This window comes from Crinia signifera, chromosome 3 (assembly GCF_055691185.1).
Source record: "Crinia signifera chromosome 3, ASM5569118v1, whole genome shotgun sequence".
NCBI lineage: Eukaryota > Metazoa > Chordata > Amphibia > Anura > Myobatrachidae > Crinia > Crinia signifera.
Window position 1 is genome coordinate 318342680 of NC_139219.1, and position 24673 is coordinate 318367352.

The following is a 24673-nucleotide window of genomic DNA, read 5'->3' on the forward strand; positions in this document are numbered from 1 at the left end:
GCACATTTTCAGGACTAAAAACAGCGCACCACTTCGCTGCAAATCGCCCCTATTCGCACTTTTCAGCCTCCAATGCGCATCACATTAAATATGCGCATTTAGGCTGAAAAATGCGATTTTAAAATAGGCGATTTGCGGCGATGTGGTGCGCAAATAAAACATGCGCATTTAGCGCATAGCATAGAATGTCACCCTAGGTCTATGTTAGTTATTAACTATTTTGAGTGGTATGATTATTTGTCTCACAAGCAGAAAATTTAACATTTAGAAAATTGCTAAATTTTCCATTTTTTTACGACATTTTGGTATTTTTCACAAAAAAACACAGTCTGTATCGACCCATATTTACCACTAACTTGAAGTACAATGTGTCACGAGAAAACAATCTCAAAATCACTGGGATAAGTAAAAGCAAAAAAAAGTTATCCCCACTTAAGTGATACATGTCAGATTTGAAAAAAAGGGCTCTGTCAGGAAGGCAAAAACAGGCTGCGGCGGGAAGGGGTTAAAAACCAGCTCCGGGCTCTTGGACAGGTCCAATCATTCGATGGCGAGAAACCATCATAAGATTTATCCTCTGTAATCGTACACATCCGATCGCAGTGTAGCGCAGGGATTCTGGTGGGGAGGGCATGGATTCGGTGGGACGGCCATTACCTCCTCACTAGCCAGCAAATATACGCACGTCTGAATTGGGCCCAGTGATTGTTCTTTAATGTCAATATACAAGGTATCAATAAAACTTTCCCAAATTGAAAAAAAAAACCTGTAGTCTTTTTTCTTTTACTTTATTTTTTTTAGACACACGATAAAAATGTGTACAATTTATTACAGGTTGAGTATCCCGTATCCGAATATCCCTTATCCGAATTATTCCGAAAACCATACATTCCAGAAAGTGGGAAAACTTTTTTTTTTTTGCTAAAAACTCACTAGGGACATCTGTAACAGCATCACTGAGGACATGATATGTAACTGGCACTATATATGTGCAAGACAATGATTGCTTGGCATTCAAATTCAATATCTGAGATAGAACACAAATTATGTTTCATGTTTTAAAACCTTGTTTTTTGAACAAATAAAATATATTTGTGTGTATTTCATGTGTTTGATGAAATGCAAGATACTTCAAAATACATCATTGAAATATTAAAATATTCCAAAATACGGAATAATCCGTTATCCAAAATTCTCCTGGTCCCGAGCATTTTGGATACGGGATACTTAAAATCTACATTATATAAAAAAAAAACTAACAACCTTGCCCTATCTCTAGTAATAAAACGTGACTTACCTTTATGAGTCTATAAGATTTACATGCCACTATCTGAGCTGCCTTATCTCCATCCACTTTATCAGTCTCCGCCCGGCTTAGTACATAAACCCCTAGAACAGTTATGTGGCCCTATCGCTGGAATCTGCCTTATCTCTGTCCTTCTGTACCTTACTGGAAAGTAAAGTTTCTGCTGAATTATCAGACCATAAGTAATAGATCAAACACGCTTCCTGTTATCATAGTCTGGACTATACGCTTTGATTTGCATATTTGAACTATATTGGTTACATATTATTTTCTGCATCCTCTTTGGCACTTCAGGTACAGTACCTGAAAAGGAGGGAGGGAGGGGGGGGGGGAATGGGGGAGTACTTTGCATAATTTCAGTAGTATTTTATATTATCTCTCAGAGGTATAGGGGGAAATTTACCAATATGAAAAACCTAGTTTTTCGTATTGGTATTTCCCCTCCGACTGCGTACGACTGTTTAAGTCGTATGCAAAGTCGTGTTCCGGAGGGGAAATTACAAAGCAGTCAGATACGACTGCTTTGTAACCCTCCCATGGTGTAACAATTCGTATTAGCGGCCGTATATACGGCCGCTAATACGAATTATTTCTAGCAGTCTGCACGGATCAGTCAGATCCGTGCAGGCTGCAGTGTGTAAAAAAAAATAGAAAAATAAATAAATTTAAAAAAAAAAACGGCGTGGGGTCCCCCCCACAGCCGAAACCAGCACCAGGCTGAAGGAGCCGGGGCCGGTAATTAAAAATCAGGGAACCCGACAAATAGGGGTTCCCCGATTTTTAACAACCAGCCCCAGGCTCCAGGTCCGGGGCTGGTTCCCAAAATACGGGGGACAAAATGACTAGGGGTCCCCCGTATTTTAAGAACCAGCCCCAGGCAAAACCAGCCAGCAGCGTAATGTCACAGCCGGGGGACACTTATGATATAAGGTCCCGCGGCCAAAACATTAACCCTACCGACCAGTCAGCCTGGCCAGGGGCCCTGGGGGAGTGGGGACCCCCCCAATGAAGGGGTCCCCCCCCCTCCAGGACTTACCTGACCAGGCTGAAGCCTGGTGCTGTCCTCGATGCCCTTGGGCGGTGGGCATCGAGCTGATAGTGGTGTAAAAAAATAGATTAAACTACTGTTTTTTTACTGTGGCACTACAAGTGCCAGCAAGCCTCCCCAGCAAGCTGGGACTTGGAGAACCACAAGTCCCAGCCTGCTGGGCATTAAAGGGCACGCTGGCACTTGTAGTTCCACAGTTAAAAAAATAGTACACAAAACACACTGACACACATTTAAAATAAAACTTTAATACATACAAAGCCCACACATACTAATACTTACCTATCTTCTTTCCGTAGGTAGCCCTGGTCCTGTGTCGTCTTCTGGTCCTGTGTCGTCTTCTGCCTCCATGTCGACGTCGCTGTCCATGTCTGCGATGGCGTCCCCATCCGGATCCGACGAAATCCATGTGGAAGCTGTGGAAGGAAACCATACTCACCTGTCCCAGCGCGACGTAGTCCAGGTAAGTGTCTTGGCAAAAAAACAAACCGACACCCCGAAACCAGACCGGACTCTGAGGGAGCCGCACGGTGTTTGTTTACATCGTGCGGCTCCGCCCCCGAATGCCGCTATTGGCCGCTAGGCCGCAAGGCGGCCAATAGCGGCATTCAGGGGCGGAGCCGCACGATGTAAACAAACACCGTGCGGCTCCCTCAGAGTCCGGTCTGGTTTCGGGGTGTCGGTTTGTTTTTTGCCAAGACACTTACCTGGACTACGTCGCGCTGGGACAGGTGAGTATGGTTTCCTTCCACAGCTTCCACATGGATTTCGTCGGATCCGGACGGGGACGCCATCGCCGACATGGACAGCGACGTCGACATGGAGGCAGAAGACGACACAGGATCAGAAGACGACACAGGACCAGGGCTACCTACGGAAAGAAGATAGGTAAGTATTAGTATGTGTGGGCTTTGTATGTATTAAGGATTGTCTCAAAACGAGTCCGAGTCATGGCCATACGGTAAAGTGGGGTGCTGTACAGAACATCTGTACTCCAATATTGCCTAATTTCTGGCTTTTTTACTATGCCCATATGTAACACCAGACCCCAAAACGTCATCATCTCTACTGCATCTACAGGGGTCCACCTAGCAAATGATGACGTGGGGTTTTGAGCAATAAACTGCTGGGCATATAAATTACTTTGGTCCACCATTAAATTTATAAAATCATCAGAGAAAAATAATTTGAAAAAGTCAATTTCTCTGAGACCTGTTGAATCAAATTGGATTCCTGGGATGGCCAAAAACTCAGGAACCTGGGGCTCTAAATTGTCTGGTGGTGGGGTCCATACGGGATCAATCATTTGGGGGGGGGTCTCAGCTGCTCTACGGGGGCGTCTTTGAGGGGGTCCCTCATCACTAGAGGAGGAAGATGAGGTTAAGACGAATCCTTCAAATTCCCCGCTTGCATCACTGGCTGTGTCAGAGTCAGAGGCAAGCATGGCATATGCCTCCTCCGCTGAATACATTCTTCTGGATGACTGGGATGACATTTGGGATGACATTTGGGATGCCATTTTTATTTTTGTGTTTCTGTAAGTGTAATGTTTCAACACGTGTATAGTGTAGGGGGGGGTACAAACTTTATTTCAACACGGGGGGTATGTAGTGTGTAGTGTGTATGTAGTGCAGAAAAAAAATACTTTATACAGGAATTTGATCCCAATAAAAAAAAAAAAAAATTTATATCAACCCTGTGCCGAAAATGCTGTTCAGTGATGTACATCACTGATTAGCGCTCAGCGGCCACAGGACACCCACAAAGGCAACGTGGGTGTAAAAACAATTTAAAAAAAATAAACCACAGCACTCTCCAAAAAAAAAAAAACAATTTAAAAAAACTGCAGAAAAAAAATTATATCAACCCTGTGCCAAAAATGCTGTTCAGTGATGTACGTCACTGATCAGCGCTCAGCGGCCACAGGACACCCACAAAAGCAACGTGGGTGTAAAAACAATTTAAAAAAAATAAACCACAGCACTCTCCAAAAAAAAAACAATTTAAAAAAACTGCAGAAAAAAAATTATATCAACCCTGTGCCAAAAATGCTGTTCAGTGATGTACGTCACTGATCAGCGCTCAGCGGCCACAGGACACCCACAAAAGCAACATGGGTGTAAAAACAATTTAAAAAAAATAAACCACAGCACTCTCCAAAAGAAAAAACAATTTAAAAAAACTGCAGAAAAAAAATTATATCAACCCTGTGCCAAAAATGCTGTTCAGTGATGTATGTCACTGATCAGCGCTCAGCGGCCACAGGACACCCACAAAAGCAACGTGGGTGTAAAAACAAAACCCCACTGCACTCTCCAAAAAAAAAAAAACTGCAGATCAGTGATGCAGTGATGCAACACTGATTAGCAGTGAGGGGCAGCAGGCACACAACTGTGGGTGCAACCTGACAGGGTATATATAAAAAAAAAAAAAAAAAAACCCTGGACCCCAAAAAAGGTGCTGATCACTTAGTTTATACTGATCAGCACAAAAGGGGTGGCAGCAGGGGGGGCAGTAGTCAGTTGCACAGGCAGCACAACCTTTGGTGCAACTGACAGGTATATATATAAAAAAAAAACCTGCACCCCCAAAAAGTTGCTGATCAGCACAGATATACTGATCAGCACAAAAGGGGGGGCAGCAGACACAAAATATAGCACTCTCTATCACTCTCTGTCACTATCTCTCACTATCTCTCACTATCTCTCACTATCTGTGACTCTATGACACTGCAGCAGCAGCACACAGGAAGTCACAAGATCCAGGAAGCATCCAGCTGCTGGCAGCACGCTACCAGCGGTGATCAGGTAAGTATCAGGCAAGGATCAGGTCAGTATATCACGACAGATTGGCACGGTGACCGCTCTGCACGGACCAATCACAGCCTTGGGGGCAGGTGGGGTGAGGTGGGGTGAGGTGTGGTCATTACCGGTGACCCCCTCACGCCCCCTCCCACCCGGCGGTGATTGATCCCTGTGTTACCGAGCGTCTGATTCGCCGGTAACACAGGAAAACGCTGCGACTGGCTGTTCACATTGAACAGCCAATCACAGCGATCGCCCCCCTGGGCATGCAGGGACATGTCTGCTGTCAGGGACAGCAGACATGTTTAAACTGTCACCGCGTCTATAGACGCGGTGACAGTTTAAAGTCATGACGTATATATACGTCATGTGTCGGGAAGTACATCCCGGCCATGACGTATATATACGTCAAATGTCGGGAAGGGGTTAAATACAGGGGATACCAGTCAATCCCCTGTATTTCTGAAACCAGGACGGCTCAAAGAGCCCAGGGCTGGTTTTGTTCGTGGTGGAGGACCCCACGCAACTTCTTTACTCACTTTTTCTTCATTTTACACAGGGAAGCGTTGCGCGGATCTGACTGATCCACGCAACGCTTCAGGGTCGTCCGTATTTGGCTGCTGGTAAACTTGGCAGCCAAATATGAATGACTTCGTCATCGAAAAATTCAAATCCTGAGAACCCGGGAGCTATATAAATTCTCAGGCCGAAACTACAGCTGATCATTTCCAAAGCCATTTGTAACCGTACATATAGCATCCCAGTCATCTCATTTCATTTTTAGTAACTTAAATAAAATTTACCTTTAAATGTTGTGGTCTATCTGTCCAGAAACATGTTCCAAAAATGGTAACTAATCTAGGTATATTTACCTTTCCTGATATTTGAATGCATTTTGTTAATACTGAGATTTTTACATGGGCATGGGAGTAAAGGCCGGAAATATATAGACATTTACTTTGTTAAAATTCTTGGGATTCAGAATATCATTTGTCTTGTACGCCCCGTACACACTATACGATATCATTAACAATTTTGCCCTTGCACTGCCTATATTCCTGGTGAAATGGTATAGTGCATACATACAGATTGAACAAAATATTTAATAATATTGTTTATCGTCCCTTATTCTGATTGAGTCGGACGGCTGCGTGTTCGGTCGGACGGCCGATGTTTTGTGTTTGCGCATGTGCAGAGGCGTTTCTGCGCATGTGCGAAAGCCTCGTATGTCCGAACACAGCGTGAATTCTGTGCAGAAAAGGATCATACGGAACCATCCGAGTAGGGGGTGGAGAGGGGCATGAATGGCTGTTTGGGCTCATTACCATATGCGTACGCCCCACGTTTTATGGACATTCCCATAAAAATGCTGGGCGAACATATGGTAATCCGGCCGTGATGCATGTGTGCGGGGCGGACAACTGACATAGCCGGATGCCAGCTGCCCGCCCATATCCCTGCTTTCATACGGAAAAATGCCCGAGTGGTCTGGAGCACTCAGAGCTGTCTGACCGCTCGGTCCATCATTGGATGGTCGGCGACCATTGGAGGATGGGGGAGGTTCCCACAGATGGGGGAGTTGTTCACATGAAACATCCACTCGCCAGTGGCGTAGCTATGGCTAGGCAGCACCAGCCATCGCGGGGGGGAGCTGGTGCCACTGGGGCGCAGCAGGGTCACGGCACTCTCAAAGCCGTGCAAGCTCTGCTCAGTGCTCTGCTGGGAGGAAGCTGGATATATACTATTGAGCCGCCTGTAGGTGGCGCTGCAGCGCACACTGAGCTGAGCTCCTCGGCTGCCAGGAAGCTCCTCTCTCTGTCTCCAGGACATGGGGCTGCCTGATAGACAGAGCTATGAATGGGTGACATGCTGATTCTACAGGTTTGTGTCCCTTGTTGTGGGTGCCAGCTGCAGGGGCATGCACAGGGGGAGAAAAGTGTGTGCACCATTAATGTATGCTGGCCCAGTGAGCACTATGTCTTGGTAGCTGCAGTGGGAAGGGGGAGGACTGGGTATATGGAAACTGGGTGCCCTCCATTGCTTGTGGGGGTTATTTGCTTTAGTATTGGTGTGTTAAGTATGCTGTATGTATGTATACTTTGTGTGTGTGCTGTGTATGTCCTTTGTGTATGCTATGTGTGTCTATAGCTTGTGTATGTTTATAAATATGCTGTATGAAACATAGAAACATAGAAACATAGAATTTGACGGCAGATAAGAACCATTTGGCCCATCTAGTCTGCCCCTTTTTTTACCCTTCAGGTAAACTCAACCCTTTTTAATCCTTATTTCTTTGTAAGGATATTCATATGCCTATCCCAAGCATGTTTAAATTGTTCTACTGTCTTAGCCTCTGCCACCTCTGATGGGAGGCTATTCCACTTATCCACTATGTAGAAAGACAAGATATAAGCGATAATTCGCATATATCTAGAGAGCGCCACAGTTGGATGAATTCAATACAAATTTATTAATATAAAATAACACACAATTAAATTGTACAGACAATATAAGCTCATAAAAATACAAAAAAAGTAAAAAGAATCGATATATTCGCACACACTCCTATTGACGATTTCAAGGGCTGTAATAGACAGCTGATTGTCCTTTAAATTGATCCTTAAATGGATTTGGGGAAATATAAATGTCAGTGGCTTACTCAGAGTATTTATCAATGATTAACCAACCTCAGATCCTTTAAAATTTGAACAGCAGAGAGAAATATTCAGTTGTGCTGTGTATATTCAACAGACAGCTCCAGCACCCCTGTCAGCGGTCGCCGCCTGTTGACAACCCGCTGATGAGATGTTTCACAGGGGGCGAGCCGTCCGTCTCCGGCAAACAGCGCGGATGGAAGTTTGCTGTACTGCCGGGAATCACAGAAGTCAGGACACAGTGCAAACACTCACCAAGGTTGCGGTGGCTTGAATTACCGGTCAGACGCCGGCTGCTTGTTGAAGATAGCAACACACTGGGGAGGTCACTCTGGAATGGCTTGGAAATTTTTAAGGCAGGTTGAGGTAGATTGTTAAACGGTTGCTCTGAGTCGGCTACACGGAGTGCCAGCTGGTAAAAATCCCTTGACGCGTTTCTCCGCTATGTGGGTAAGCAGCGGTTTCCTCAGAAGGTATACCTTCTGAGGAAACCGCTGCTTACCCACATAGCGGAGAAACGCGTCAAGGGATTTTTACCAGCTGGCACTCCATGTAGCCGACTCAGAGCAACCGCTTAACAATCTACCTCAACCTGCCTTAAAAATTTCCAAGCCGTTCCAGAGTGACCTCCCCAGTGTGTTGCTATCTTCAACAAGCAGCCGGCGTCTGACCGGTAATTCAAGCCACCGCAACCTTGGTGAGTGTTTGCACTGTGTCCTGACTTCTGTGATTCCCGGCAGTACAGCAAACTTCCATCCGCGCTGTTTGCCGGAGACGGACGGCTCGCCCCCTGTGAAACATCTCATCAGCGGGTTGTCAACAGGCGGCGACCGCTGACAGGGGTGCCGGAGCTGTCTTTTGAATATACACAGCACAACTGAATATTTCTCTCTGCTGTTCAAATTTCAAAGGATCTGAGGTTGGTTAATCATTGATAAATACTCTGAGTAAGCCACTGACATTTATAATTCCCCAAATCCATTTTGGGATCAATTTAAAGGACAATCAGCTGTCTATTACAGCCCTTGAAATCGTCAATAGGAGTGTGTGCGAATATATCGATTCTTTTTACTTTTTTGTATTTTTATGAGCTTATATTGTCTGTACAATTTTATTGTGTGTTATTTTATATTAATAAATTTGTATTGAATTCATCCAACTGTGGCGCTCTCTAGATATATGCGAATTATCGCTTATATCTTGTCTTTCTACATATTGTCCTCTTACAAATATACCTATTTGTACTTGGGAGCAGCCAACCATATTTACATCCATATTTACCTAATTGATTCAATAATCTTTGTGTAATTTTCCAGTTTTTTATTATTTTCTATTTTTTCCCCAAAAGGGGGTGTGGTCACTGATTGCGCCCGATTGGTTTGTTCTTTCTGAACCAGAGCTGTTACACTTATCCACTACCCTTTCTGTGAAGTAATTCTTTGTAACATTTCCCCTGAACCTACCTCCCTCCAGTTTCAGTGCATGTCCTCGTGTTTTATTACTTGTTTTCCTTTGAAGAAAATTTCCCACCTGTACTATGTTAAAACCCTTGATATATTTGAAGATTTCTATCATGCCCCCCCTTTCCCTTCTCTGCTCCAAACTATACATGTTAAGATCTTTTAGTCTATCCAGGTAAGTTTTGTGATGTAGGCCATGAACCATTTTAGTTGCCCTTCTTTGTACACTCTCCAATGTATTTATATCCTTCTGAAGATATGGTCTCCAGAACTGGACACAGTATTCCAGATGAGGTCGTACCAATGACCTATAAAGTGGCATTATTACGTCTTTTTTTCTGCTACTGATTCCTCTCCCTATGCAACCAAGCATCTGACTAGCCTTCCTCATTGCTTTGTTACATTGCCTCCCTGCCTTTAAGTCACTTGAAATAGTGACTCCTAGATCTCTTTCCTCCTCAGTAGTTTCCATTATAGTACCCTTGATACTATATTGAGCCTTTGGGTTTTTGAGTCCCAAGTGCATAATTTTGCATTTTTTAGCATTAAACTGTAGTTGCCATTCTCTTGACCAATTCTCAAGTTTACTTAGATCATCAGTCATTTGATTTACCCCTCCTGGTGTGTCTACTCTGTTGCATATCTTTGTATCATCTGCAAAAAGGCATACTTTCCCTTCAATACCATTTGCAATGTCACTAACAAAGATATTAAAGAGCACTGGTCCAAGTACAGATCCCTGGGGTACTCCACTGGTAACATGTCCCTCCATAGAATGCACTCCCTTTACGACAACTGTCTGTTTCCTATCCTGCAACCAGGTTCTTATCCATTTAATTGTTTTATAATCCAATCCCACACTTTCAAGTTTATTTAGCAGCCTGCAATGTGGGACAGTGTCAAATGCCTTACTAAAGTCTAGATATGCCACATCTACAGCCCCCCCTTCATCTAGTATTTTGGTCATGGAGTCAAAAAAGTCAATGAGACTTGTTTGGCATGATCTCCCTGCAGTAAAACCATGCTGTTTTGGATCCTGTAAGTTGTTTAATTTAAGATATTCCACTATTCTTTCTTTTAATAGTGTTTCCATTATTTTCCCTACTACTGATGTAAGGCTCACTGGTCTGTAGTTACTTGCTTCTTCTTTGCTTCCGCTTTTGTGCAGTGGAACTACATTTGCTTTTCTCCAGTCCTCTGGAACTGCACCTGTATCTAGTGACTGGTTGAATAAATCTGTTAATGGCGCTACCAACACATCTTTTAGTTCTTTTAGTATCCTTGAATGCACTCCGTCTGGCCCCATTGATTTATCCACTTTCAGTCTTGAAAGTTCTGTTAGGACTTTCTCCCTAGTAAATGTACCTCCATCTACCTTATTTTTATGAATGTCCTTGCAACTTAACTGTGGTCCCTTCCCTTCTCCTTCTATGTATGTGTGCATGTTGTATGGTATTTGTGGTTGTATGCCATGTGTGTGTGCGTGTATGTCCTTTGTGTCTAAGGTATGTGCGCGTGAATGTATGTGTGTATGTATGGTATGTGTTCGTGTCTGTATGGCATGTCCTGTGTGTATGTATGGCATGCGTGTGATTACTGTATGTGTGCATGTATGTCCTGTTTGTGTATATGTATGGTATGTGCATGTATGTGATGTGTGTCTGTATGGTATATGTGTGTGTATATAGCAGCCATGGCACTGCTTCCCCAGTGTCAGCTGTCACAGCCACACTCGCTGCAGGGTCGTGCTGGGCTGTGACAGCTGACTTCCATATGTGAAGTTGCAGCCTGTGCCGGGAGTGTCTGCCGCGCAGGCTACAATAGACGGGGACTGGCTAATGCTGCACCTTACCTCCTCTGCCCGCCCCAGTGCTTGCTTGATACCTGCCACATGCCCCATCCTCCACCTGCTGCCTGCCTGAAGTTAGGCAAATGCCAGAAATTTTGTTGCATATTTGTTATGTTTTTTACATAATTTTATTTGACAGATGCAGGAAGGACAGTGAGCCGGAGAGGTGAAGGAAGTCAGGGGGGTGGAGAGGTAAAGGGACAGAGAGGTGCAGGGGGGCAGAAGGATAGAGAAGTGCAGGGGAGGACAAAGAAGTGCAGGGGGATGGAGAGGTGCACAGGGAACGGAGAGGTACAGGTGGGATCAGGGGGCAGAGAGGTGCAGGTGGGATCTTAATCCTGCTCTGTTTGCTGGGATTCACTAAAAGTAAAAAAAAAAAAGCTAAAAAGTGTTCAAGCTGCATTGTGAAATATATATACATATATAAATGTTTGTGTGTGTATGTAATTGTGTGTATACAGTATGACTTGTCATACCCAGTCACGTTATTCCCATTCTATCATTCACTCAAGAAACATTCCCACTGGAACACAGCATACCGGTAGATTTCTTGAGGATTGACAGAATGGGAGTGCCTTGACTGGGTATGACAATTTACTTATAAACACTTATTTTCTGGCACCCCACCATTTACACTACTTTTAATTAGAGTGACATTCCAAACTTGGACATGATTTTGTATGTGTGTGTGTGGGTGTATATATATATATATAGAGAGAGAGAGAGAGAGAGTGCGGCCCGGCACTCTCCTCTCCTGGTCACTTGCCCCGGTGCCCCCTGGCAGATGAATGTAGTTTGGAATAAAAACGGCACTCAAAGGGTCTTATCAAAACGTACTATAATGCGAAGTAAAAAACACTTTGCATTATAGCACATTTTGATAAGACCCTTTGAGTGCTGTCTTTCATTCCAGACTATAATATATCTATATATAAAATATGTGTGTTTGTACAGATAGATTATAACACCTTAATCCCCCCCCCCACGAAGTCTAACCCTGTACCCCACCGCCTAAACCTAATCCTCCTACTGCGCAGCATTTCCCTACCCTGCGCGGATGTTTGGTATATTGTCTAGTGGACATTATGGTGTGGAACATGATGTGTACAGGACATTGTGTGTGGCATTGTCTAATGGGCACGACTGTGTGTGGCATAATGCGTAAGGGTCATTACAGTGTCTGGCATATTGTCTAAGGGGCACTACTAGAAGGTGGAAAAATAACAAAAAAGGGTTATAAAACAGGAATTTTTTTCCCCTGTGATTGCCAATGTCTGGATGTGCAGGTAGCAAAACTGGGGTATAAGGTGGTCTTTTACTGCAATGTCACACCCCCTTGCAGCGAGGACATGCACCCTTTCTGGAATAGGCACTCCATAAATGTGCACAAATTCTTTATTGTTTAATTTTGTCCTTGGGGGGGGGGGGGGCACCAGAAAGGTTTTCGGCTTGGGGTAGCAAAATTTCTAGTTACGCCACTGCCACTCGCGGTCCGTTTGATCGGTATCTTACCGCATTCGGACGGTGTGAGCGATCCGTACGGTAGGCGGGGCTAAGAACACTCGGTGATCGCCCAAAAATACGCATCCGTTCAACCAGATAAGGGCCCCAGTGTGCTGTTGTTGGTAAAATACTGCATGTTCAAGGTGGGGTGGGGGGTCATTAATGAGCAAGACCGCTGAGGACACGCATCGTTTATCAATGTAGTGCATACTCACTGACTAAACGATATGCAATATAATATGTTTAACAATATCCTATATAATACGTCCTATAGTGTGTACAGTACATACTTGTTTTACATGAGAAGTTGCCATATATGTCAGCCTGAGTATCACATACTGTACATTTAATAAGTTCTCTGTAAAGGCTCTACAACAAAAAAATGTTTTTTAGTTATTTATTGTCAGAGTTAATAATCACACTAAAAACTGGAGATTTTATCTCAGACATTCCTGATCAAGATAATTCTCCCTGGTAATAAACCCTTATTGGTGTCATTCATTCAGATCAGAGTTAATCTGTGTGGAAGTATAAAGTACAGTATGTAATAATGAGAGTACAGTCTGTACAAAAACAAATGATCCGCAGAAACGATTCATTATTTTTTTTTTACATATGTGGATGGAAATATATAGTAATAATAATTATAATAAAAATAATAATGTCTTCTCACATATACTGTATATTTTCTCTGTTATTTTGGCAGATGCAAATTTGACATGTTGGTTGAATAATCACATTTTCATATAGTGGAAGCAATACATACAGTATAGTGATACAGTATAATATACAATCAGAATAAATACTGTAATCCCAATGTACTGTATGTGTCCCCCAGCATCTACTGTGATGCTGTCATGTACCCAAGAATGTTATGGAAGATGAGATCACTGTGGGTAGGTCTGTGGTCAGAAGGTGTTTCTACTGTTAGTGCACAAGTCCTTACAGTACAGTATATCCAAATATATTTCAGGTAGTTCTGTCCAGAAAGGAAATATACCCATTGGGTAGTTACCTAGGACAGGATACTTTCAGTGCTGTTGATGCCAATGTTGTGCACCAACGTACGTTTCCCCAGGAGAAGCTTGTTCCCCCCAAACAAAAAATCTACAAGAGAACCTAATATATGTATTTGTTATTCAGGTTGACAAATACAGTAAAAAGGTGTTACACTGAATGTAACAGTACCAGTGGGGTAAGTTCCTCCCAGTTGCCAGGAGGCAAGATGAATATTGGTACCCCCCTTATATGCAAACCATCTCATATAAGGAAAGAAAATCTATAAAATATTCTATTAATTGCATAGGAGTAAATAGCTCCAACAGTAAAGTATCTGCTTCTAGAGGAATATGTCTAATACAGGCTGTGACACTTGCAAAAATATGTGTGACGTCTATTATCCTACAAGGAGAGGGAGTCAGCCAAAGAAGCGATATCAACAGAATTCAATTAACCAATTCAAACTTGCAGGGGAGGAGAGGTTCCCCTTTGGGGGCAGGAGCTCAGTGGAACATGACTCCAATGTCTCCCAGAGTTACGCCTCTGTACAGTACCTGTAAAGATCATGAGCACTGAGATAAGTGATCATTTAATTCCCAAGAATTGTAACACAGGACATATCTGTACATTTCCTGCCTTTAGCCCTATAAAAAAATATTGATATTAACGGAATACATTTAAATATATCAGGAAAGGAAATATTCTACCAAGAACGTCAATATCTATATCTTGAAAAATGACAGTTGGGAGCTGATTGCTTAGTAATTTATCTCCCTTTGATAAATACCCTTTTTCATTGTGTGCCTTGTTTTGTGCACATTTTTCAGTCCAGATAAGCCGCATTAATCAGCATTGTGAGACTTATGTGCCTTTTGTTTTAATAAAATTATATCTACAATATACTGATCATTTTTGAGTTTCAGCCAGAAGTATTCCCCCAAATATTCTTTCATTCGTTTTTGTACATTAATAATAAAAAGGTTCAAACACTGCTGAAATGCTGCCACACCAATTCTAGGCAAGTCTGCACCTGAAGCTGACCCTTGGGTCAAAACCTACCTACTGGGGACACTGGTTATAAGGGATCACCAATATACCAGCTCAGACCTTAGAGATGATGTACAGTACAGTACAGCGACTACAGAACTGTGCCCACCGTACCATCATGCAACATACAGTAGGTGCAGAACAGCCAGCGGGCAAACCAGTGCCACAAGGAACAGGCAGTCCCAGGTGGGTGGAAGCACAGCAATGAAGATGTATAGAAAGTAAAAGAGCAAAAATAGACAAAGCAAAGAAAGAAGTCACCTAGAAGACACAAGTACTTCTCTGTCAGAATGCCAGCTCACAATGATATCTGGAACCTTATGGAATCTCTCACCAGAATACAGATCCACCCTAAACTCCGCCCATTAGGATTAAATAACAGCAAAGGTTACTCCTACTAACGTCTATAACCAGCGAAGGAGTCCTTAACTCCATCCTGCCCAAGAGTGAAATGATACACCCACAAGGTTTTTAGTCCGGCCTGGCGTATATACTGTATATATCATACACATGCATTCTGCTTTCTCTTATTTATATAATATTGATAAGATCCATCTCATGCCTTGACCGTTGTGAGAAGCATTGGGAGGGGATGTGTCATGAAGACGAATCCCCCCACTGGTGGAGAAATTATTCGATGGTCACCGATCATCGAATGATTTCTTCAGGTCATGCAAATATAAGTCAGTGGAGACTGACTTATATTTGCAGCTATTCCGTCACCCGCCTCCAGCACATCTCCTCCCACCCGAATTCCCATGGCAACACCCAGCATTTTCATGGGGACGTCCATGAAACGCTAGACGTTCCCATGGGTGACACACGGCCCGCTGTCCCCCGCACGCACTGCTGCCTGTGAACGGATCGGTGACTATGCAAGTCAGTGTTTAAATGTTGATTTCACAGCTTCTTCTGAGGACATTGTGGAGGCTCATGTTGCGTTCTTCCATTATGCGACCCCAAACAAGGATGTCACCCACTATATTCTCACACGGGTGTCCCTCCATGTAACATTGGAATATTTTGCTGCCAGTGCATACGTCATTCAGAGGAAGGCAGGTGTCATGATCGTGGTGAGCAGGTACTGTATGGTTCTTAGTCCATTGTGATCTGCCAGAACACTCACTTAATGTCCCGCAATGTAAATATCTCTGCATTCGGGAAACTCTATCAGTTAGTAGCCGCTCCACATATCGGAGGGGTGATCAGGTGCGGAATATTAGACACTCTATAGGTCTACCCGTAGTGTGGGCAGCATGGACGATGTAATGGTTAGTGTTACTGTCTCACAGCACTGAGGTCATGGGTTCTGTTCCAATGGGTCAACAGGGTCAAAATGGGGGGTTGGGATCATTTGGTCTACAGCATGATGGTCGACAGTCATTAGGTCGGCATGGGAAAAGGTCAACATGGGAAAAGGTCGATATGGGAAAAGGTTGACATGGGAAAAGGTCGAAACATCATAGTTCGACAGGTCATTAGTTCGAAAATGTCTAGGTCGACAGTGAAAAGGTGGACATGGGGTTTTTTCACTGTTTTCTGACCTGAATGTCAACACAGTCGACATGGACACAGTTTAAAGTGCACTGCATCCCTCGCATAGCCCGCTGCGCTCGCCATGCGTCTGGCACGGTGCCCCGCTACGCTCGGCACACTATTTTATTTTCCCACCACGCCCTAGTTGAAGTAGGGCATGAAATACCGCCTGTCGGCACGTCGGCTCAAAAAAACAGTGAAAAACCCCATGTCGACCTTTTGACTGTTGACCTAGACACTGTCGAACTAATTGACCCGTCAAACTAATGACCCGTTGACCTAGAACCATGTCGACCTTTCCCTATGTTGACCTAGACCCATGTCGACATTTTCCCATGTCGACCTAATGGTGTCGACCTAATGACCTAATGAACAAGCCGATTAACCCCTTCCCGACATTGCCTTTTAAGGTAATTTTTTTTTTTTTTTCCTCCTTGTGTTCAAATAAGCGTAACTTTTTTAATTTTCCGGCTATATAGACACATGAGGGCTTTTTTTTTGCGGGACAAGTTGTACTTTCTAATGGTACCATTTACTATACCGTATAATATTCTGGGGAATCAGGAAATAATTCAATGTGGGGTAAAAAAAAAAAAAACGCAATTCCACAATTTTGCGCTGGTTACGGTTTTTTTGGAGTTCATAGTTCGTTTAAAATGATGGGTTATCTTTATTCTATGGGTCGTTACGATACCGGTGATACCAAACTTATATAGTTTTCGTTACATTTTACCACTAAAAAAAAAAATAGAAAATGTTACGGTTTTTCGAATTTGCGTCGCGTCGCCATGTTCTGCGGCTTATAACTTTTTTATTTTTCCACCTACGGACCTGGGTGAGGGCTCATTTTTTGCGGGCTGAAGTGTACTTTTTAATTAATACCATTATGGGATATGGGCGACTTTCTGATCTCTTTTAGCTATTTTTTTTGGGGTAGGCGATGCGACCAAAAAGCGTAGTTTTGGCGTTGGGGATTATTTTCCGTTTACGCCTTTAACCGTGCGGGATAACTAATGTTATATTTTAATAGATCGGACTTTTAGGAACGCGGCGATACCAAATATGTTTATTTTTTTTATTATTTATTTATTTTTATTTGGGAAATGGGGAAAGGGGGGTGATTTGAACTTTTAATATTTTATTATTTTTTGTTATTGTTTTTTTTATTATTTACCATGGCAACCGATCGGCACCCTCCGATCGCGCTGCGGGGGGCCCCGATCGGCGCCGGAGGGGGGCGCCCCCCCTCCGATCAGCTATTTAAGCACTGCGGGCGCTTTGCCCGCGGTGCTTAAAGGGTTAAACGGCCGCGATCGGCGAACTCGCCGCTCGTGGCCGTGAGAGCAGGGACATGGCTGTAATATACAGCCATTACCTGCTCTCTATCAAGCCAGCTCACTCCGTGAGCTGGCTTGATTCACCCCCAACCGACATATGACGTAAATGTACGTCATATGTCGGGAAGGGGTTAAAAAAAAAACATTTTGACCTTGTCATGTGTCTACCTTTTTCATATCGACATTTTGACCCTGTCAACATTTTGATACTAGCGACCTATTGCCTGTTGACCATTTGCATGTCATCATTTTGACCCTATCGACCTATTTCATGTTGACCTTTTAGGGTAGACCTATTGGCTATCTATCTAGACCAGGGCTGGGCAACACCGGCCCTCCAGATGTTGATGAACTACACATCCCAGCATGCCTTGCATCAGTTTCAGCATGGCCACATAGCAAAACTAATGCAAAGCATCCTGGGATGTGTAGTTCATTAACATCTGGAGGGCCGGTGTTGCCTCTAGACACTATCAACTGGAACCTCCCATCAGAGCTAGAGTATATTCAGATTTACAGGGTTTTATTTAATAAGGGACCGATTCAGATCTATTCATTATGGGGTGAATTCGGCCCCGCCCCCACGTCCGAGGTTGGCGCATGCGTGCATATGCGCATTTGCAAACCCCGGGAGCAAATGACTGTTCACTCAGTAAGGCGAGGGAAGGGGACGAAGAGGGGGCTGCAGCAGGGGAATGCAGCAGGGAATCTACTTATTTAGCATCTAAAATCTGATTGGTTGCCCATAGCAACAACCCATTTAAAATAGAACTCATTCTCAGTAAATAAACCCCACAGGGTCAATGCAGTAAGATATTGAACAGTATTTTTTGCTGCAGGAACCATAACCCACACCCAGGGCGTGACACCTAGCCCTGGAGCAGCAGCGTCCAATGCTGTCATGTGATGTAACTTCACTGTCACATGTCCTTCGTGGCTGGAGACACGCCTCTGGGAGCACATCCCTTGGGAGAATAGTCTCGTCTGAGTGCATGTGATAGGTGACTGGGAGTTTCCTAATGACATTATACAATCGGACGGATGAGCAAAGTCTCTAAACTCTAGAAAAACTCTGCTAAATGTACTTTAATGTATTAAACCCCAGTTCCATGTCATATATGTAATGGGTGCATGGTGTATGGTATGGGGTCAATAGGTCAACAATGTGTAGAGGTCGACAGTCAAAAGGTCAAACACTATTGGTCGACAGGCTGAATTTAGCTGAGCTTTCCGTACATAAACACGGCAACTCGTCCCTTTGTAAATTTGCTGGTCACTGGGATCTGACCGCTAATAGGATGAAATGGGTATGGTAGATGGGGGGGGGGGGGGGGGGGGACACACAGATGTTAGGCAGAGGGGAGGAAGAAGCTGGGCAGAGTGATGGAGGGCTGATGCTGGGTAGAGAGATGAGGGGCAGAGGTTAGGCAGATGGGGGATATATTCTGGGCAGAGTGAGGAGGGCAAATGCTGGTCAGAAGGGGAGGTTAGAAGGTGGGGTAGGGTAAGGGGGGCAGATGCTGGGCTGCAAGAGGAGAAGGCCAGATGTTGGGCAGGGAGGGAGGGGCCGATGCTGGGTAGAGAAAGGAGGAGGACAGATGCTCAGCAGGGAGGGGGGCAGATGCTGGGTAGAGAGGGGGGACAATTGCTGGGCAGAGAGAAAGAGGACAGATGCTGGGCAGGTAAAGGGAGGACAGATGCTGGGCAGGAAGAGGGGGGACAGATGCTGGGCAGAGAGAGGGGGACAGATGCTGGGTAGAAAGAGGGCAGGACAGATGCTATACAGAGAGAGGGGGCAGATGCTGGGCAGGAAGAGGGGGGACAGATGCTGGGCAGAGAGGGGGATATATGCTGGGCAGAGAGAGGGGGACAGATGCTGGGCAGAAAGAGGGGGAGACAGATGCTATACAGAGATAGGGGCAGATTCTGGGCAGAGAGAGGGGGAAGAAAGATGCTGGGCAGAGAGAGGTGGAGGGCATATGTTGAGCAGAGAGAGGGGGTACAGATGCTGGGTAGAAAAAGAGAAAGGACAGATGCTGGGCAGGTAGAGGGGTCAGATGTGGGTAGAATATATGGGGGGTAGATGGGGGAGGGGGACAGATGCTGAGTAGAAAGAGTGGAGGCAGATGCTGGGCAGAGAGAGAGGGGACAGATGCTGGGCAGAGATAGGGGGAGGACAGATGCTGGGCAGAGAGGGGGGCAGATGCTGGGAAGAGAAAGGAGGAGGACAGATGTTGAGCAGAGACAAGGGGTACAGATACTGCGCAGAGAGAAGGAGTACAGATGCTGGGCAGGGAGGGGGGCATATGCTGGGTAGAGAGAGGAGGGACAGATGCCGATTACAGAGGGGGGACAGATGCACAGGGGGACAGATGCTGGGCAGTGAGAGGGAGGGAAGATGCTGGGCAGAGAGACAGGGGGACAGATGCTGGGCAATGAGAGGGAGGGAATATGCTAGGTAGAGAGGGGGAACAGAGGGTGGACAAAAAGAGGGGTCAGAAACTGGGCACAGAATATAGAGAAGAAATAAAGAACATGTAAGAGAGAGAGTGCAGGAGGTGCAGAGCTCTCTCGTAGACCGGGACAGATGCTGCAGCCAGTAGCACTGCATATTTACCAGCACACAGCAGAGTCGCAGAGCCGGGAGAGCACCCACCCAACCCAGAGTTTCCCTGCATTGCAGACTCTGCTGAGCGGGTAGCACCAGCCCTGCGCCTTTTCCATCTTCCAGTCATCTTTTATAATTTACCCAGTCTGTGCTGTGATATCAGTGTTTAGTAAATATGCAATGTTCGGCCATTGTGCATTTTATTTAGGCTCTTATACTGTGTTTTGGTGAATTTGTATGTTTACGTTGCACCGTACTGTTTATACTTTATTGTTCCTTATAAATAAAAGTTATTATTATTATTACTATTATCAATAAATTATTAAAGTTTCTTAAACAGCATCTGGTCTTTATAGTAATAGTAGTAGTAGTACGTTTATTTATAAGGCGCCGCAAAGTGTCCGCAGCGCCGTACATAACAAACAAAAAACAAATGACAAGGTAACGTACAGGGTGTGTTGAAAAATACAGTATAAATAGGGGTATAGCTGGTAGAAATAAAATCAGCATCAGTTCAGAAGTAGGTGTCAAAATTGTCGAGGAGACTGAAGATGAAGTAGAAGAAGGGAAGAACAGGGCAGGAGGACAGGTGAGGTAAAGAGGTAGGGTGAGTACGTGAGGCAGGAGGACCCTACTCATAAGAGTTAACATACTAAAAATAGGTGGGTGGACGAAACGAAAAACAACAGGATAAGTAGGAACGGAGGGGAACAGAGGCAGGATAGGAGGATCAAAAGAGGTTAGGAGGAGGGATAGGCTAGTCGAAAAAAGTGGGTTTTGAGGGAGCGCTTGAAGGAGGTAAGGGAATCAGAAAGCCTGATGGGTGGCGGGATGTTGTTCCAGTGCAGGGGGGCAGCGCGAGAGAAGTCTTGGACACGGGAGTGGGAGGAGGTGATTAGGTGAGAGGTCAGTCGGCGGTCAGCGATGGAGCGAAGAGGACGGGAGGGAGTGTGGATAGAGATCAGTGAAGAGAGGTAAGGAGCGGTGGAGGAGGAGAGAGCCTTGTAGGTGGTGGTGAGGAGTTTAAAGAGAACTCGGAAAGGAATGGGGAGCCAGTGAAGAGATAGACAGAGGGGGGAGGCGGAGGTAGAGCGGCGGGAGAGGAAGATGAGCCTAGCAGCAGCGTTAAGAATGGTTTGGAGAGGTGCGAGGCGGGAGAGAGGTAGCCCAGAGAGAAGGATGTTGCAGTAGTCAAGGCGGGAGATGACAAGAGAGTGAATGAGAATTTTGGTCGCGTCAGTGGAGAGGAATGGTCTGATGCGTGAGATGTTGCGTAGGTGAAAGCGGCAAGACTGGGAGAGAGCACAAATGTGGGGGGGTGAAAGAGAGGGAGGAGTCAATGATGACACCGATGCAGCGCGTTTGGTCGGTGGAGGTGATCTCGGTTGCACCAATGCTGATGGAGATAGTGGGAGAAGAGGGGATGTTCGGGGGATGGAAGATTAGAAGTTCAGTTTTAGCCATGTTTAGTTTCAGGAAGCAATGGGTCATCCAGGCTGAGATGGCAGTGAGGCATTCGGAGACCTTGGACAGGAGTGATGGGGATAGGTCGGGGGAGGAGAGATAGATAGGGTATCATCAGCATAAAGGTGGTAATGAAAACCATAGGAGCTGATGAGGGTGCCAAGAGAGGTGGTGTAGAGGGAGAAGAGGAGAGGGCCAAGGACTGACCCTTGGGGAACACCGACTGGCTGCGTGGTAGTAGGTGAGGAGAAGCTCGGAGTGGAGACGGAGAAGTAGCGATCGGAGAGGTATGAGGTGAACCAGGAGAAGACCGTGCCAGTGATGCCAAAGGAGCGGAGGGTGTTGAACAGGAGAGGGTGGTCAACAGTGTCAAAGGCTGCCGACAGATCAAGCTGGATGAGGATAGAGAAGAGGCCTTTGGATTTAGCCGATAGTAAATCGTTAGTGACTTTGGTCAGGGCAGTTTCAGTGGAATGTAAAGGGCGGAACCCGGATTTGAGGGGGTCTAGAATGGAGTTAGCAGTAAGGTGGCTTAGGAGACGATTTTAGGTCAGACATTCTAGGATCTTGGAGGCAAAAGGGAGGAGGGAGATGGGCCTGTAGTTGGATGGAGAGTTGGGGTCCAGATTTGTTTTTTTGAGAATCGGGGAGACAAGAGCGTGTTTGAAGGAGGAAGGGAAGATCCCAGAGGATAGGGAAAGATTAAAGAGGTGAGCCAGGTGAGAGCAGACTGACGGACTGAGATGACGGATAATATTGGAGGGGATAGGATCGAGCGGGCAGATGGAGGGAGAAGCGGATTGAAGGATAGAGTGGACTTCAGCAGCAGTGGTGGGGTAAAATGAGGACAGGTGTTGGAAGGAGGGGAGTGGAGATGTAAGAGGGGAGGAGGGAGAGGGTGAGGTCATGGCAGCAGTGATGGCAGTCCTGAGAGGAGATTTTGGTTGAAAAGTAGGTAGCAACGACAGCAATGGGACAGTACAGGTTCCCTTGGATGAAAAACATTTTTAAAGGAAGCAAAGTGGAGGCAGTGAGATTCTGGATCACATGGGTGTCACCCTCTGAGGAGTAATACCGAAAGATCAGCTCCTCTCCAGTGACGGGAGAACCCATCGTTTTTTGTGGGCAGGCCCATAAAAAACACAGGTGGTCCACTTCAGTCACCCAGCGTACAGCCAGTGAAGGAAAGCTTTTGCACGATCCATAAACTAGGGGACTCCACGCATGCACATGCTCATGAGAACGATGTTCTGATTGGCTGCAATCCAAAGAGATCTGAACTGGGCCCATAGTGTCAGAGGCGGCACTGCTGCCAATCTCCGGAACTGCACAGCATCTCTGAAACCCCTGCAGTGATGAAACTAGGGTTTGGTCTGCAAGTCAACACCACTTCCACAAGTCCATGCCCCTTCCTATTAAGCCACACTTAATTTACATTGCACCATGTGTAACAAAGGCATAGTGACACCCTTGGAGACAACACATTAATAATAGTTGCATTTAATCACAGGGCCATTAGACAATGCATTTGATTTGTAACATACAGTATAACAACAATATTCAGGTGTAATCAGTGGCGGTTTTTAACCTATGGCCTGCGCTAAGATGGTACAGAAAAACTCTTCAAAGTTCCGGCATTTGCAAATGGATGTACTGAGAACTGGGTTGGGTTGGAATTGGCTGTAGCGGGTAACCAGGCCGAGACCAGTGGAACTTCCAGCATTAGGCTAGGACCTGCTGTAGGACTGGCCCAGTCTGGAACCAAAAATTCTTCTTAAACAGGCTAGTACCGGCAAGGGAACTGAAACCAGGTATAGCTTCTTGTGCCCAAAGCAGATCTGCCGCTATGTTAACTATCGCGCTGGCTCGTGAGCCATTCAGAGGTCACGGCCTGGCAGCCAGTCAGGCAATGTTGGCTCCTGAGTGGCTGCCAGACTGTAAGCTCTAATTGGCTTGTGAGCTGCCACGACATTTGAAATATCCGTGGACCTGCTCTGATACAGCCAGGTTACCCACAGCTCCGGCTGTTCCTGTTACCGCTCACAGCAACTTTCAGTAGTGCTTCTAAGAGTCTGCAGGGGGGGGGGGGGGGGGGGTGCTTAAAGGAGGAGAAGAAAAGTAATCTCACAGTGGTTTAGCTGTCAGCTGAATGGGACCTGTATCACATGTAGAAGTTGGTGCAGGACATGAGACTCACATATACTGTATGTAGACAGCTGGGTAGTGTTCTCTAGACTTGTCTGGAGACTGGTGCACAAGTGCTGTACTTACAGCATGCCGTGTTCACATTACAGTCTTGCTACAGCATTCCCCTGTAAGCAGCAAAGCTGTACCACGACACATTTGTACCCCTTGCAGTGCTGTGATTGGAGTGCCTTATCATGTGACTGGAAACTGTGATTCCATTGGCTGACAAGAATTCTCTGCGAGAAATACCAGTGGACCATGCTGCAGTGACTGACCATGTTGCAGAGACACAGAAGCAATCGGGAGTTGCAGAATGGACACAATTCTCCCCGTAGCAGAAGTAACTAGTGAACTGGACACTGTTGCTGGGACTTGGCACTGCACAGAAGGGCGCACAGCATGCTGCAAAATTCCCCTCAGCAACAGGCCCCTCCAACGTGTCATGCACCACATCGACATCCCCAGAATATTGACATGTTTACAATGTTTATAAAGAAAATGTTGACACGTCAAATTACAAAATGATCAGAATGTCAACAGTCAGGGTTATCAGGGTGCTGTGGAAAAAGTGGAGGGGGGGATAGGCTGTGGGTGGGGAGCTAGGGTTAATCTCCATGGGGAAGATTAAGGTTAGCTGAATTGATTAGGCTAAAGGCCCATATACACCTGAAAGACGTTGCACCGAATCATACAGTCTCCAGGGATTGTATGATATATTGTATGCAGATAATCGTGCAATGCGCGGTCCGGTGGGTTGGAAGATTGGACCTCTGATCAGACGTTCTGCACATCCAATCAGTTGGGCTTGGGAGCCGATTGCATGAGCTATTAGGCACATGGAATCGGTCATACGATGACTCATACAACCAGC

At 45.4% G+C, this 24673-nt stretch overlaps 1 long non-coding RNA gene across 1 annotated transcript in view; it reads left to right on the plus strand.

The window, feature by feature from the left end:
• The first annotated feature begins 6981 nt into the window (after positions 1-6981).
• Positions 6982-24673, plus strand: part of LOC146064832 (uncharacterized) — a 53741-nt gene continuing 36049 nt past the window's right edge. Inside the window, exon 1 of the long non-coding RNA XR_014471856.1 lies at positions 6982-7039. This is a non-coding gene — a long non-coding RNA (uncharacterized LOC146064832). The remainder of the gene's footprint in view (positions 7040-24673) is intronic.